The sequence below is a fragment of the Carassius gibelio genome, chromosome A15 (assembly GCF_023724105.1).
Source record: "Carassius gibelio isolate Cgi1373 ecotype wild population from Czech Republic chromosome A15, carGib1.2-hapl.c, whole genome shotgun sequence".
Classification (NCBI taxonomy): domain Eukaryota; kingdom Metazoa; phylum Chordata; class Actinopteri; order Cypriniformes; family Cyprinidae; genus Carassius; species Carassius gibelio.
Window position 1 is genome coordinate 16,736,038 of NC_068385.1, and position 14,974 is coordinate 16,751,011.

General features: G+C 34.0%; 1 pseudogene; it reads left to right on the top strand.

Moving 5' to 3' along the window:
• Positions 1–14,974, top strand: part of LOC128029386 (zinc finger protein neuro-d4-like) — a 47,665-nt pseudogene that overhangs the window by 21,385 nt on the left and 11,306 nt on the right.

Consider the following 14,974-nt stretch of genomic DNA (forward strand, 5'->3'; position numbering starts at 1 on the left):
AAAAAACAAAAGAAAACAAAGGCCGCGACATACTTCAAACAGAATCAAAGAACTAACTGGTGTGACGACATTTAAAACAAAAACAGCTAACAGCTATACTTAAAGAGAAATCGAAGAACGAACTGTTGTGATTTCATTTATAACAAGAACAGTTGAAAACATGATACACTTCAACTGAGGTCGGAGAACCATCTGGTGTGGCCTCAATATACTTCAAGCAAAATCAAGAAAAAAAGCAAACATCCAAAAAAACAACAAAAAACAAACTATAGCGGTGTTCTGTCATTTAGAATAAAAACAGACAGAAACGATGTTCGTTTTCCAGAGTTTGAAACAGCTTGTCTGGAAAGTTTGCTCTGGCTGATAAACTGTTATTGGAAGTACAGCAAATGGGTGGAGTACATCAGAAATAGGGTTTACTTTCAGCTGTTTACGTCGCGTCATTGACTGCGCTGCATTACTCATTTTAATGGGTTCTGTTTGCTTTTGGCATGTTATGTTGCACAGTTTGTATCCAGTGTAGACACAGTGTTAATAATCCAGTCCCTCCAGAAAAACGCAGATTTTTTGTTGTGATTGTTGCGGGCAAAAATCCTTGATTTTGCGGCACGTTTTCTTAAAAAATGCGATGGAATATGCGGGATATTTTTGCTATTTTATACGATGAAATTGCGTGAACTTGTAAAAACTGCGGTTTGATGAAAAAAGGTGATTCCCCCAACACCTTTTTCTCACTAGGCTACTACCTTTACGTAAAGAGTAATTTCTTTTTACTTCCTATGATAAGCAAGCATACTAAATCACAGAATATTTAAGTTGCAATCTCTTACTGCAACGTAAATTATTTTACATACTACTAATATAACTGTAAGTTTTTGGTACTGTTCTGTAACAAAAAAGTGCAATCTTACAACTGTAAAGCTGCATCAACTTCTGAATGAAACTATAACAGTGTTAGTAGCCAGGGGGAATCTCCTTTTTTTCTCTATTTCACCAAACCGCAGTTTTCACAAGTTTTCGCAATATAATTTGGCTCCAGTGTCATGTAACAAATCGGGAAACTGCTTCGCGCATTCTTTTGCGCTTATTTTTGTTGGCAAATGAGAATGATTTGAGCGCTTCAAGTTTCACCCTGGTTTCATCGCGGGGTTTGCAGATGATGTTCACGTCACGTAATTACGTCACTTCATAAGGTTCCCATGGCAATAGGGGAAAATGGCGCTTTACTTGTGTGAATAAAACGCAACATATTTCAACTTTCTGCTAATATATATGTGTGTTTTTGCAATGAAAATACAGGGATTATGAAATCATGCTAGCCCGCATATTTTGCTTCCTGAAATCGGCAATTTATGCGGCAAAAGAGCGGCGTATTTGAAAAAACGCGACCCCGCATAAATATGCGGCCTTTGGCTGATTATGCATTAAATCAAGCGATCGCATAATTGCATTTTTTTCTGGAGGGATTGATAATCTGAACAAACTCTTAACCCTATGTATTTACCCTAAAACCTCACCGCATGATGCACATTGTACTTGAATTTGAATCATTATTCACATTTACAATTACTGTACCATTATATGACAACAAAGGCGACCTACTGTAAATGTTAAAAAGTCTTTTCCAGCTAGACCCTTACATTTTTTTTTAACCATGTGTCCTCTGGATAAACCAGTACAAGCTATTATTTGATCTAAACTAATATAAAACATATGTTCCATATAGTATTTCTTAGGGTCTGTCTCTCCAGCTTGTTTTCTATTCTAGAGTTGCTCAAACAGTACAGCTGACTCATACAGTACGTGCTGGTCTTTCCTTGTGGTCACAGAAGCTGCTGGTGGGAGATTTTCCTCACGAGCTGGACATGGATGAGATGGAGGAGGATGTTCCCAAACGCAAGAATCGCACCAAAGGACGGGTACAACACATGCAGCTAGAACATTTTCTGCAGTCACTAATTAATTAGCATGAATCATACTAATACTAGAGTGAATCATACAGTTGTAGGCTGTTTACTCATACTGTAAGACCCAACTGGATTTGTTTCAGAAATCATTTTAGCATTGCACATCAAGCGCTGAGTCTGGGTCGTATTTCCGTCTACCTTCAGTCATTTGGATGTGAATACTGTAAAAGGATTTAATGGAGTTACAGATGTACAATCTTAAATGTACAACGACAAAAAATGGTTTGGAATGGTTTGATACATTTGATTATTTACCTTCAGTATTGTTTGGGTTGCATTTGACCAGTCGAGACTCTAGGTAGCGATTAGATCCAGAACCCAAGGTTTTTTTTTAATACATCACAGGTTTGCAGCGAGCCTTGCAGGGTCTTTGTTTAATCGAGGATTTCTGTTTCTTCAAGGCTGCTGTCTGAACAAAGCAGGCTATTGTAGCTCATCAGCCATTGATCCATTATGGCTGTTTAGCACATATCCAGGTTTGATCCCTGCATACCTTTCATCACTGCGTTCTACTGGTTTTGTGTTGACTCAAAGCAGCTCCTTCCGAACAGCTATGAAAAACATCCTTTAAAGACAACACCTGATGTGTGATAGCACGCTGAAAACATGTCTCTTCTGTAATTACAACCCCACATACAGTACATGAAAGGCTGGAACCGTAAGTGGTTCTGTGCAGAAATGCATTCAAGCCATGAAATAACCACAGCGTGCAGAAGGAAAACTCTACAGACTTATCTGTGCATTCAAATGACAATTGTTGATCTTATTTGCTACATTAATTAAATTTGCAGGGCAATTTATGGCGCATGACTGTACAGAAAAGCAAGTTTCAGTACTCCATATGAGCAGAAACACATACAAAGGATAATAAACAGAATATCTTCGATTCAGGTCCTAGAATCTCTCACCTTCTGTGCTGTTAATTGGGGCACACTACTTCCTCTAAGATCTCTCACACTCCACATAGTTATCCGGCGACGTGTGGAAGAGATGCTGTGATAATTGTGTGTAATTAATGCTGTGTAAGAGGATTTGCTTGAAGCTTGAAGAAGGAAGTGGGACGGGGGCTCCGCAAGGCCAAAATAACAAAGGATCTCTAGCTGCACCTGGTTGCCAACTGTTAATTAATCTGTGTGTGTTTACATGCAATTTTTGATATGTCCAGGCATGTGGTGTTGGTGGGATGAGAAAGAGACAGGATCCAGCATCCCTAGAGGATCGAGACAAGCCATATGTGTGTGACAGTGAGTATGACGCAAAAATAAACAAATGATCACAGAAACGATTCTATATTCATTATTAAAAACCAGCATGGGGAAAGCAATAGTAGAACGGGTAATAAAAGAACCATAGAGACAAATATTCATGTACGATGCAATTTCTTCTGATAATAGGATGTTTGATGTCAAGGTTTTTTTTTTTTTTGTGGCGACTTATCCTGCATACTGTTCCCAACATTATTATTTGTAACTGTAACTGTATCTTTTCTCATGGGGAGTAACAGCTGAAATGTTTATATACACACAATACAAATATTATACAAATAATAATATAATTATAATAATTATAATGTTAATTTCAAATTAGTAATAGTGTTTAATAGATAATAATAATAATAATAATAATAATAATAATAATAATAATAATAATAATAATAATAATAATAAAATGTGCTAGATATTACTATACAAATATAATACTCATAATTGATGTTTAATTACTACATTTAAATCTAATTAATTTTAATGGTTAAAATTAATACACATTAATACACCATTAAATTACTTTAAATTATTTATAGTAAATAATAATACTTATAAAATGGAAATACGTATTAAATAGCTTTTACTATACAAGTGTAATGCTTATGATTAGTTTTTGATTGTTAAAATATTATTTTAATTATTACATTGTAAAATTAAATTAATTATAAATAAAAATTCATTAAGTTTTGATAAATTATATATATATATATATATATATATATATATATATATATATATATATATATATATATATATATATATATATATAATAATTTAATAATATATGTAAATTGATCAAAACTTAATGAGTTTTTATTTATAATTAATTTAATTAAAAAAAAAAATCAAATCATAGAATATTAATAATAATGTAAATATAATAATACTTATAATATAATTTATACTTTTTGTTTGTGACAAAATTAACCAAACCGTTTTACACATTATTACACTTTTTTTGACTGCCTTTTTGTGTCCTTGTGTATTTCCTTGTGTTTAGTTTGTGGGAAGCGCTACAAGAACCGTCCGGGTTTGAGTTACCATTACACTCACACACATCTGGCAGACGAAGAGGGTGAGGAAGACTCCGAACGGCACACGCTGCCCTTCCAGCGCAAGAACAACCACAAACGTGAGCGCAGCATCAGCCTCAGCCATGGATTACACACTCATAGCACAACCCACAGAGTACCACTATTCTAACACCATTTACCCACTCTCTCATACCCCTTTTCCACTGACCCCGGTGCTGGTGCTGGAGCCGCTGTCCAATCATTGAATGAAAGGTGCTTCTGGCCTGGACCGAATTGACTCGGCCTCTTAATCCTGCTGGTCTTAAACCAGGCACCGTTATCGCCCGGGAACCAGGGGCGGTATTCACTTAAAGTTCACAAAACTACTCCTAACCGAACTAGATCGTTCATTATAATCAACAGAGCTGACTGGAAGTGCGCAGTGCAGCAGTCGACTCCCTGTTTTCTCCTAATGTTCCTACTTTTGTTGTGCTGCAGTGCTAATCCAGCCACTTTATTTCCCCCATCTGTCTGAAATAAAAAGATTTTATTTACAAATACGTGTGAATTGATTACTATGAGTTTTATTCTTTATACCTGGAACTCCTGTAATATTAACAGTTTTCTTCCTTTTTTTGTTCTTGTGGTGAATTAACATCGTTATTAAGTATTTTGTCATCAACAACAAAGCCCGGATCCGTTTGACGTTATATTCTGTGGGTTTCAGTGGAAACGGATATCTGGTTCTGAAGACATGGTCGAATCTTTGACTCGTCATCTTGTAATTATGGTGATTACCACACGACACGAACAAAAGAAAAGATTTGGATTTGGATCCATTTCTTGGACGCACTGTTGTCAATATCCATGTCTACATCAGCTGCTATAGTTATGATTTAATGAGTCATCGTGATGCCAAGAGACTTTCTCATGGAACGATGAAGAAGAGTAGCTGGCAATGTGAAAAAACACGATGGAAAACTGAACCTTTTTTTACCTCTGTTTAACTCTATTTTTTGATTATGTTTCTCACCACGGTGCTAAATACTGTGTGCAAAACTGCTGACTCATATGCTAATAGTGTTACATACATATAATGGCCATTGACAAGAAGAACACAATGATTTGAAATCAAATAGACTGAGACACATTTAAAAACGTCATACTGAAGGGATTTCAATATGATGTGCCAAAAACCTGTCTGTAAAGGCTTTTCTGTGTGGTACTATTGAGAGAGACGTCTCCGAGCACCAGCACCATTTTGGTGGAAAAGGGTATTAATCATCTCACACATGCATTACAAAAATCACACTGCCTTTTTTGTAATCGGCATTTTGTCATTTTCCAGTAAAAATGTCCTGAAAACAAGATACATTCAAGATACATTTACCTGAGAAGCAAAATATTACATTAAGTTGTGTCATCAGAGAATATATCTCATTGACAATACCTTTCAGACGTTTGGGGTCAGTACGATTTTTAAGTGTGTGTGTGTGTGTGTGTGTGTATTTCTCGATCACCAAGGCTAAATTTATTTAATCAAAAAACATTAAAAACAGCATACAGTATGTTACTATAATTTAAACAAACTTTTCTATTTGAATATCAAATACTCATTATGTGACAGTTTTATGGTTAAGACAACATTTAAGACCAATTATATTGAAATACATGAAAAATTGTATATTGAAACTCTATATTATATCTATATTATAATATATAAATAATAATTTTATATACACTACTGTTCAAAAGTTGGGAGAATAGGTACGATTTTTTTATTTCATTTGTTTATGTTTTTTGAAAGATGTCTCTTATGTTCTCAAGGCTGCATTTATTTGATATAATAGCAGTAATATTGTAAAATATGAATGCAATTTAAAATAACTGTTTTCTATTGGCATATATTTAAAAAAAATTGTGGAAACAGTGAATAAAAACTTTATTTGAAATATAATTTTTGTAACAATATTAAAGTCTTTACTGACACTTTTAATCAATTTAATGCGTTCTTATTGAATAAAAATATTAATTTCCTTAAAAAAAACTGCATACTGACTCCAAACTTTTGAACAATAGTTTATGCTTAAAACATTATATTCTTTGAAAATAAGTCTTAAGGCCCGTTCACACCAAGGATGATAACTATAAAGATAACGATAAAGATATAGTTCTAATAATTGTTCTCAATATTAAAGAATGGCACAGAGAAATGATATCGTTGGAATCACTTTCAGAAAGATTTTTTTCCAGCTGATGAACGATAAAAACATTGACAGCCAATCAGAGCTTGAGAATTTAAAGCGGCAGACGAGTGTGCGCTTGGAATAAACAGATGATATCATCGGCTGGTGTGGAAGCTAATGTAGTTATCTTTAGTGTGAACGGGCCTTCACACAGTTTTACTGAACAAGTACAAATGTAAATTTCAGTTTTGATATTTTATTGGTACAAAAAGACAAAAAAACTGATTATGGAAAAAGTTTTTTTTTTTTTTTTTTTCATGAAGTTGTTTCATGAAGTCATCATGTATCAGTATTGAGATCTTCCACTCCTCATGGCTCCGTTGTGTTCGGTCTATAGCCTTTTTTCCTGACAAAGGCAAGGTAACGGTGACCTCATTGCGGTGTCCTTGTGAAATTGTGCCCATTTGCCTCCCAGAGTTATCTGGCTCGATGCTTTGGCTGAAATTGCCTTCCCAACGCTTTGTTTACCTCTTACCGCCACTGGCTTGTTGATCCGAGAGCCGGTTAGTGCTGAAGATTACTGGTGAAAATTTTGCAGGATTTTCAGACAGAATGCAATCGTGAGCGTCTGCAGGGTGGTACGTTTTTTTTTTCATTTCACACATACACACACACACACACACACACACACACACACACACACACTGTATTCCCATACTCCACCACGAGCAATATTATTAATAAGAGAGGTTTTAATGAAACCTAGGCCCATGTATTATTCATGCAATATTTAGACCAAAAGAGCGAGATGTAGATGCATGCATGATAGTAGAGCCGTCCAACTCAAGATGGAGAATTGGAACCAGACCAAATCCGAAACTCCCATCCTCTGCCTTTATTTGGTTTCGCGGCTGTTCCACCTCTCTCTGTTCTATCAGTTTGATGAATGACAGATTATTCAGCCAAGAGATGAGATTTCACCTCTCATTCTCGCGCTCTGTCTTTCTCCTTTCTTCTGTTTTGCCGTTTCTTTCTCTCTTTCCCCCCCCATCACCCTTGTCTTTCTGCTTGTGCTCTCTGCTCTATCTCCTTTTGATTTGAGATTCATCTATCAGTTCTCTGTATTTTTCCCCCTCTTTATTTATTTCCACTGCAGACGTGAGGCTGCTTGGCTGAGACGAGCGACTGCATTAAAATTCATGCCTGCTCATATTCTTTTTCATATAGTGTTGTGGTGCTGCTGGTGGGACGGAGGGGGTTTTGGGGGCTGTCCAGCAGGGTCTGGGGGGAGGGGTGCTATCTGGTGTCAACGTGGAGGGATAAAGGGGAGAGGGGTAGGTGGCGGGGGGATTGCTGTTTGCATTTGAGGTCGACCCTTTAGATGTGCACCTGAAAATTGGATTTGGGAGTTCTAGTTAAAATCCTCCCCCACATATGCTCACACACACACACACACACACACACACACTCTCTCTCTGCACCCACACTGTTTTAAAAAACGTCAGGATTTTACAAGATTGAACCCTAATTTTCTCAATTTTAGAGTAAAATCAGTGCCATTTTTTATCCTAACACAACTGTGGAAAAAAGATAAGCGCGCTGCATTGTGAGATAATAGTACAAATAGTTGTGTTCCTTTTCATTATGATAATTACCGTTCCCTTTAGCAGTGAAGTTCTTAACTTTTAATTAATTTTCCCCCATCCAGTCTAATTGTGTTACAGAATACAATCCGTCGCATTGTTTAACACGGAGACAAGAAGCCAGACTTTATGACCAGCTCTTAACTCTTACATTTTATATTATATTTGGCAAAATGCAATGTTAAATTACAGAAATAACATCATATTCTATGAACATGTCAGGGTAGTTTAGCTGAATACTGGTGACAATCAAAACATTACCAAACATGTAACCTAAAGTGAATGCAACGACAGCAACAGTCGGATCACCCAACAAATAGTTAAAAACTCAACACCATCATTTATTCATGCCCTAGTGCAGGCTGGAAGGCTAAAGCCAGCACAGTACTGCGGGTATTCTGTAAATATAGAAGAGATTACTGTTGAAATATATTCTGAGGATTTTACAGTATTCCTGGTTCTGGTCACTGTTAACTCACAGTATACCATTGTCGTTAAACAGGAATAAATAATACAAGACAGTAATACTGTAAAATTAATTTGAAAGCACAGCAAATAGTAGTCAAGATTATACTGTGAACTGTTTTAGTGTGTTTCGTCAACAGGTTCAGATTTGAACATTTATTTTTATATCCATGTTATTTTAGTAGTATTTATGTAATAATGTTAAAGCATACTTTAAATTAGTCTTTACTTTTTAGTTTTAATTGTAATTTTAATCAAATTTGTAGTAATTTTATATATATATATATATATATATATATATATATATATATATATATATATATATATATGTATGTATTAATATAACAATCTAGGTCCTTTCTTATTTTAGTGTTTCAGCTTAATATTATTTCAGTTTGTTGTCAAACTTATCTATTGTTATAGTTTCATCAAATATTTTATTTCATTTTATTATTATAATAATTAATAAACATTTTTATTACTTTTTTTAGCAGTTTCAATTAAATTTTTAGTTATTGATAGTAACCCTTAATATATATATATATATATATATATATATATAATTTCTTTTATTTTTTGTTGTTGTCACTTTTTCAAGACAAAAGTTTGGCCCATTTTATTCCAGAAATGTTAAAAAAATTGTATTTCCATCACCATTATTAAACAAAATACATATTTTGAAATGTTCATGTATAAATCAGACTAAATCTGACACTGGACATTCTTAGTGAACAAATGAACTAGTTACTGTGAGATTCAGTTTGAGGTTTATGGAGACACTTGTTCAGCAGGAGGACAGTCGGAAGGGTAGCATTAAAAAAAAAAAAAAAAATATATATATATATATATATATATATATATATATATATATATATATATATATATATATGGTGGGGGTGATGTTTTTCATTGTGGTGAAGGTCAGATTTGATCTGTCTTTCTGTCTCTTTGTTTACTTTCTACATTCGTTCCTCAATTAGATTTTCCCCCCACTTTCCCCACTCCACGCTTTTATTTTTCTATGTATGTATATATGTGTATGTCACATACACAAGCACCTGAGTAATCACATCCTTTTTTTTATGAGCGTTTGTGTTGATTATGGCTGGTAAGCAAACTGCTCTGAAAGCTTGGAATGACTCCCTTCTTCAGATGAATTCCCTCATGCTGTTTGTATGAGAGGAATCGTGATTGTTAGGCTGAATCACGGCACAAATAATAATGGCGTATCAGCTCACCTGGGAACAAGAGGAGGCTGAACTTATCAACAGCAGCACAGCAACAGTCAATTGCAATAAACGGTTGGCAAAAATCATGCTATCCTGGTTATAACAAAGCATTAATGAATAGCATTATGCCTCAAAGAGCCTTCAGACAATACTAGATAATGAAACCTAAATTCCATGCACATATAAAATAACACATTATCTTCATTACAACAAATGGGTATTTTATAATTGTTTTGTTTCATATTTAAATCTGTACACATGGGTTTAGACTATAAAGAGTGAGCGGGAACATTTTTCCTGTAGTCTGTGTATAGATATATATATAAATATATATACATATACAAACACACACACACATACATTTATTGTAATAAAGATAATATGTTATTTTAAAATGTGCATGGAAATTATGTTTCATTATCATGTTTCATAGAATTGTTTAAAGGCAATTATAATAATAAATTATAATACTTTATTATAATTTATAATAATTATTATTAATATATAATAATTTATTATTATTAGTATTATGTATGACTTTTCTTAATATTTGAATGAGATTACATTTTTTATTTTCAGATTTCATTTTAAATTTTGTTTCATTTTTTGTCATGTTGTATTCTTTACTGTTTTCGATCTCTTTTTAAATATTAGTATTATGTTTAATACATGTTTGTTTTTTATTTCATTTTTAGTTTTCCAGTAAGTACATTTAATACTTCAAATTATTTCAGTTTGCTGCAACATGCAATTTACCTTTAGTTTAGCATTTTCACCTTATATAATATTTTCTGTTGATTCAGCTTTATTTAAATTAGCAAAAACATTTGCAATATATACTATATATGCAATATATAATATATTTTTAATATTTTGGATTAAAATAGATTATTGTATGTAACCATAGATTTAGATACTAAAGATACTAAAGCCTGTATGGGTTATACAGGATTTTGAATGCACAATAAAACATTATAAAACATCTTATAATTATTTCATTGCGTACCATTAGTTATAACTTACTTGGCTTTTGGTTACCATCATCCAGTAATAAACAGATGAAGTAACGTCAGCAGAAACAAAAGAAAAAATGTTACTCCATTGAGAATAAAGACCAAAAAAAAAAAAAAAAAAGCTTGCAATAAACAACATGCACTAAGAAAACAGTAATTTTGTAAATTAAGGAGCAATAATAAATTAAAAACACAATGCTTATCATGTGTTTTATGCATTATAATCTTTAAACAGGAACAGGTAATGAAACAGGTTATCTGTAATGCTTTATTATCTGTATTATGATGCATTATGAATACTTTGATAATGCGTAACATAGAAAATGACTCAAGAAGATTCTAATTATACACTAGACTCGGGCAATTTCTGCAAAATCTCCAGTATACTTATCTGTGTGAGTTTACCTGTGTGCAGTCGGCGCTCCGCTAGGCCCCGGCCGCTACCTGCCACAGCTGCACCCCTGTCTGCTCCGAAACAAAGCAGGACGAGCAGTGGCCGTTGCCTAGCGATGGTGTTGCCATGGAGACTGGCCAGCCAGCCTCCCGCTATGAAGAATGGGTTGTTATGTGTACATCGAGAGCAGGGAGAGAGAGAGAGAGAGAGAGAGGGAGGGAGAGAGAGAGAGAGAGAGAGGGAGGGAGGCAGTGGAGTTTGGAGTTTCTCTAGGTTTGAGGATGGAAGGGACGGAGGTTCATTAAATCAGAGAGAGAGAGAGAGAGAGAGAGATGGAAAGAGAGAGAGAAACTTGCAGGATTCTCTTTATGATTTGGCATATATATGAGGGCAGACAGTGTTGAGTTATACTGCGTTCTGCCTCATTTGCTATTCTGTATTAAGAAGAGGGCCGAGGGCTGTTTGGCTAGACTGCCTCCTCAGGATCATTCAGACTCTCACCACACCATCATTTCTTTTCTTCACCTTCTTTCTCACATGGACATGTAAACATGCTCCGATAATGAGGAACTTAAAAATGGACTGCTTTCTGTTGAGTTAATCACTATCTATCTATCTATCTATCTATCTATCTATCTATCTATCTATCTATCTATCTATCTATCTATTAATGAAAAGTATATATAATTTATTCTTTCTCACTTCAACTGAGTATACACATGCACATATCTAAATAGTAAATACATATATTATTATTACCTGTTATCACCTATATTATATTATTACCTTGCAAATGGTATGTGCATATACATAGAAGTTATTATTATGGAACTGCAATATTCTTAGTTTAACCAGATGGGAGTCCAGAGTCAAATTCTGCATGTGTTCCCTAAAAAGAGTTTATTGCACCCCTGACGTCTCATTTGCTGCCTTTATAAACATACATATATCTAAGGACACACACACACACACACACACACACACACATATATATATAAGAACAGAGAGTATAAAAAAATCACTTCGAATTAGAGCTATCATGGGCTATCATAAGTATAATATATATTGCATGAGTTTGTTCTGGATTCACAATCCCGGGGTTCTGCAGTGGAAATATTGATTTTCTAATGTTTACAGTTTCCATCTGTTCCATGAAAGTTTGGAGAGTGGAAAAGTCTCACTGAAGTGTGTTTCTTCTCCCGCTTGCAGATACAGTACTTTCCTGTGAATTTCCGTCTTGTGTGAAGGATTGTGTTGTGAAGGATCATTATGCTAGTGTTAGTTCGTGTGTGTTTGTGTTTCTCTTTTTGTGGTGGACAGTAGTTTTGCTCTTGTAAACACATTCAAAGAATAGCGTGATGGTGGCATTAATTCAGTGTTTTGGGCTGCAGGATAGTCTGTGTGTATCTGCTGCTCTGTACTGTTGGTTTTCATCACTACAGTCACCATGTATCTCAAAGCATTGGTTTGTGTGAGTGTGTGTGTGTGTGTGTGTGCGCGCACACGTCAGACTGACTGCACCGCAACCATAGATCAGGTTTTATTATGCACCAAAAGCTGATCCTCCTCTCTTTTCACAATGTCATTCTGTTATGCAACTTTGTCGCTGAGTGGACAAACTACTGAGGCCTATGATACTGAAATTCCTTTTGTTTTTTAAATATGACTTATTTATATGACTTATATCGTTTTTTTATTGATCCCAATATCTCATGAGCCCCTGATACCCTGATATCTGATTGTTATACACACACACACACACACAAACCAGTTATTTTGAATTGCATTTATATTTCAGAATATTTTGGTCAAATAAATTCTGCCTTGGAGAGCATAAAAGATTTATAAAAAAAAAAAAAAAAAAAAAAAAAACTTTTACATATTATATTATATTATATTATATTATATTATATTATATTATATTATATTATATTATATTATATTATATTAATAATTCTTATTTATAATTCACTAAAAATGTTCAAAACAATGGTTACAGAAAAACATAGTTAACTAAAAGTGGTAACAACTAAATTAACTGGTTTTAAATAAAGTCAAAAATACTATTTAGCATCAGCTGAATGTATTATACCAAAAAAACTCATTTTTATGGGTTAAATTGAAATAGCTTAGAAAGGTTACCACTTATCTCTTAGACTTTGGATCTGAAACGCTTGTGTTAATCAGACAGTCGTGTAATCTGATGGTAATAATCTCAAAATGGCCAAATATCAACAAATTTACTTACTTTCCAGACCAATATATCGAGTTTATGATTGATACTTGTCTGGTTTTATTCCGAACCCAACAATACAAATGCTGTTTGTTTATGTGTAAGCATGCATGGATGTGTGTGTGTGTGTGTGTGTGTGTGTGTGGTAGTATGATAAAGGAGGTTATTAAAAGCAGAAGTCCGCCCCATTTGTCACGGTCAAGAAGTGGGGTGCAGAATGTGGGCAACCTCAGAAAATGATTAGGCAAAGATGTAGCAGTAATAAAGCCGAGCTCAGGAGGGGGAATCTGCTATTTGTTTGTGTAAAATCCATCCTCACTGCAGCAAAACTTAATGAGGTGCCTCCTATGTCCTATTTTAAACCTAGTTTGGTTCAGGAGACACTATTGTGTGAGGTTTTCCACAATATAAAGCACACGATAAAGGAATAATTCAGGTAAAGACTGTCACTTATGACAGAAAATAATTAATTTAACTAAAAATTAAGCAAAATGTGTTATTAATAATAATAATAATAATAATTATATATATATATATATATATATATATATATATATATATATATATATATATATATATATATATATATATATATACATAAATATTTTTTTATTATTATTATTATTTGTTTTTTAAGAAAGAAAAGAAGTCTCTTATGACCAAGGCTGCATTTATTTAATAAAACACACACACACAAACAGCAAAAACAGTAAAACTGTAAAATCTTCTATTTTAATATATTTTAAAATGTATTTAAAAACTCCTTAATATTTGTTTTTGTGAAAAAATGCAAAACACTAATCAAAAGTTGCAAAGATGCATCAAACTGATCAGAAGTGACAGTAAAGCATATATTTGAAAGAAATGCTGTTTTTGATTATTAATTTGTATTATTATTTTGAACTTTCTATTCATAAAAAAACATGTTATAAATATAACATTTAAATATTGAAAATATATTCATGTTTCTGTATGTTTCTCCTTGAGCTTTAACCTAACCCTTATTTCACAGTGATCTACACGTCAGATCAGATCAGGCATGAGGAATCGTCTTTTGCATGATTCTTGTTTGATAGCATCATATTTTTGGGATGTGTGACCGTGGAAATTTGTGCCAACAGGTGCGTGCGAGAACTTCCTGTGGTGCTGTTACTTGAGCTGCTTTCTCTCCCAGCCAATTATGTCCTAATTAAAGATGTGTCACCTTGCTAAAATAGAATAGTGTGACTATAGGATCATTTGGAGAAGTCAGGGGAGCGGAGAGAGAGAGAGCGAGATATGATGAGGGAGGGAGGTTTTTGAGGATCCCTCTTCCTGTCTCTGTCTTTGGATTCTCTTGGGGCTGCAGACACACTTGAAAGCTGTGAAGTGTGCTGTTCTGCCTGCATTCTCCTCATAATTGGCCAAATGCTGCATTGGGAAAGATTTAGGGAGGTAGGAAGGCATGGCAAAGAATCCCTGCGTCTGTCTCTAAAACTCTCAATCTATGTTTTTCTTCTGGCTTCACTCATCTGTCTGTTCTTTACATCTTCCGTTTTTTTGTATTAATATAGAGCTTTGTTCTAA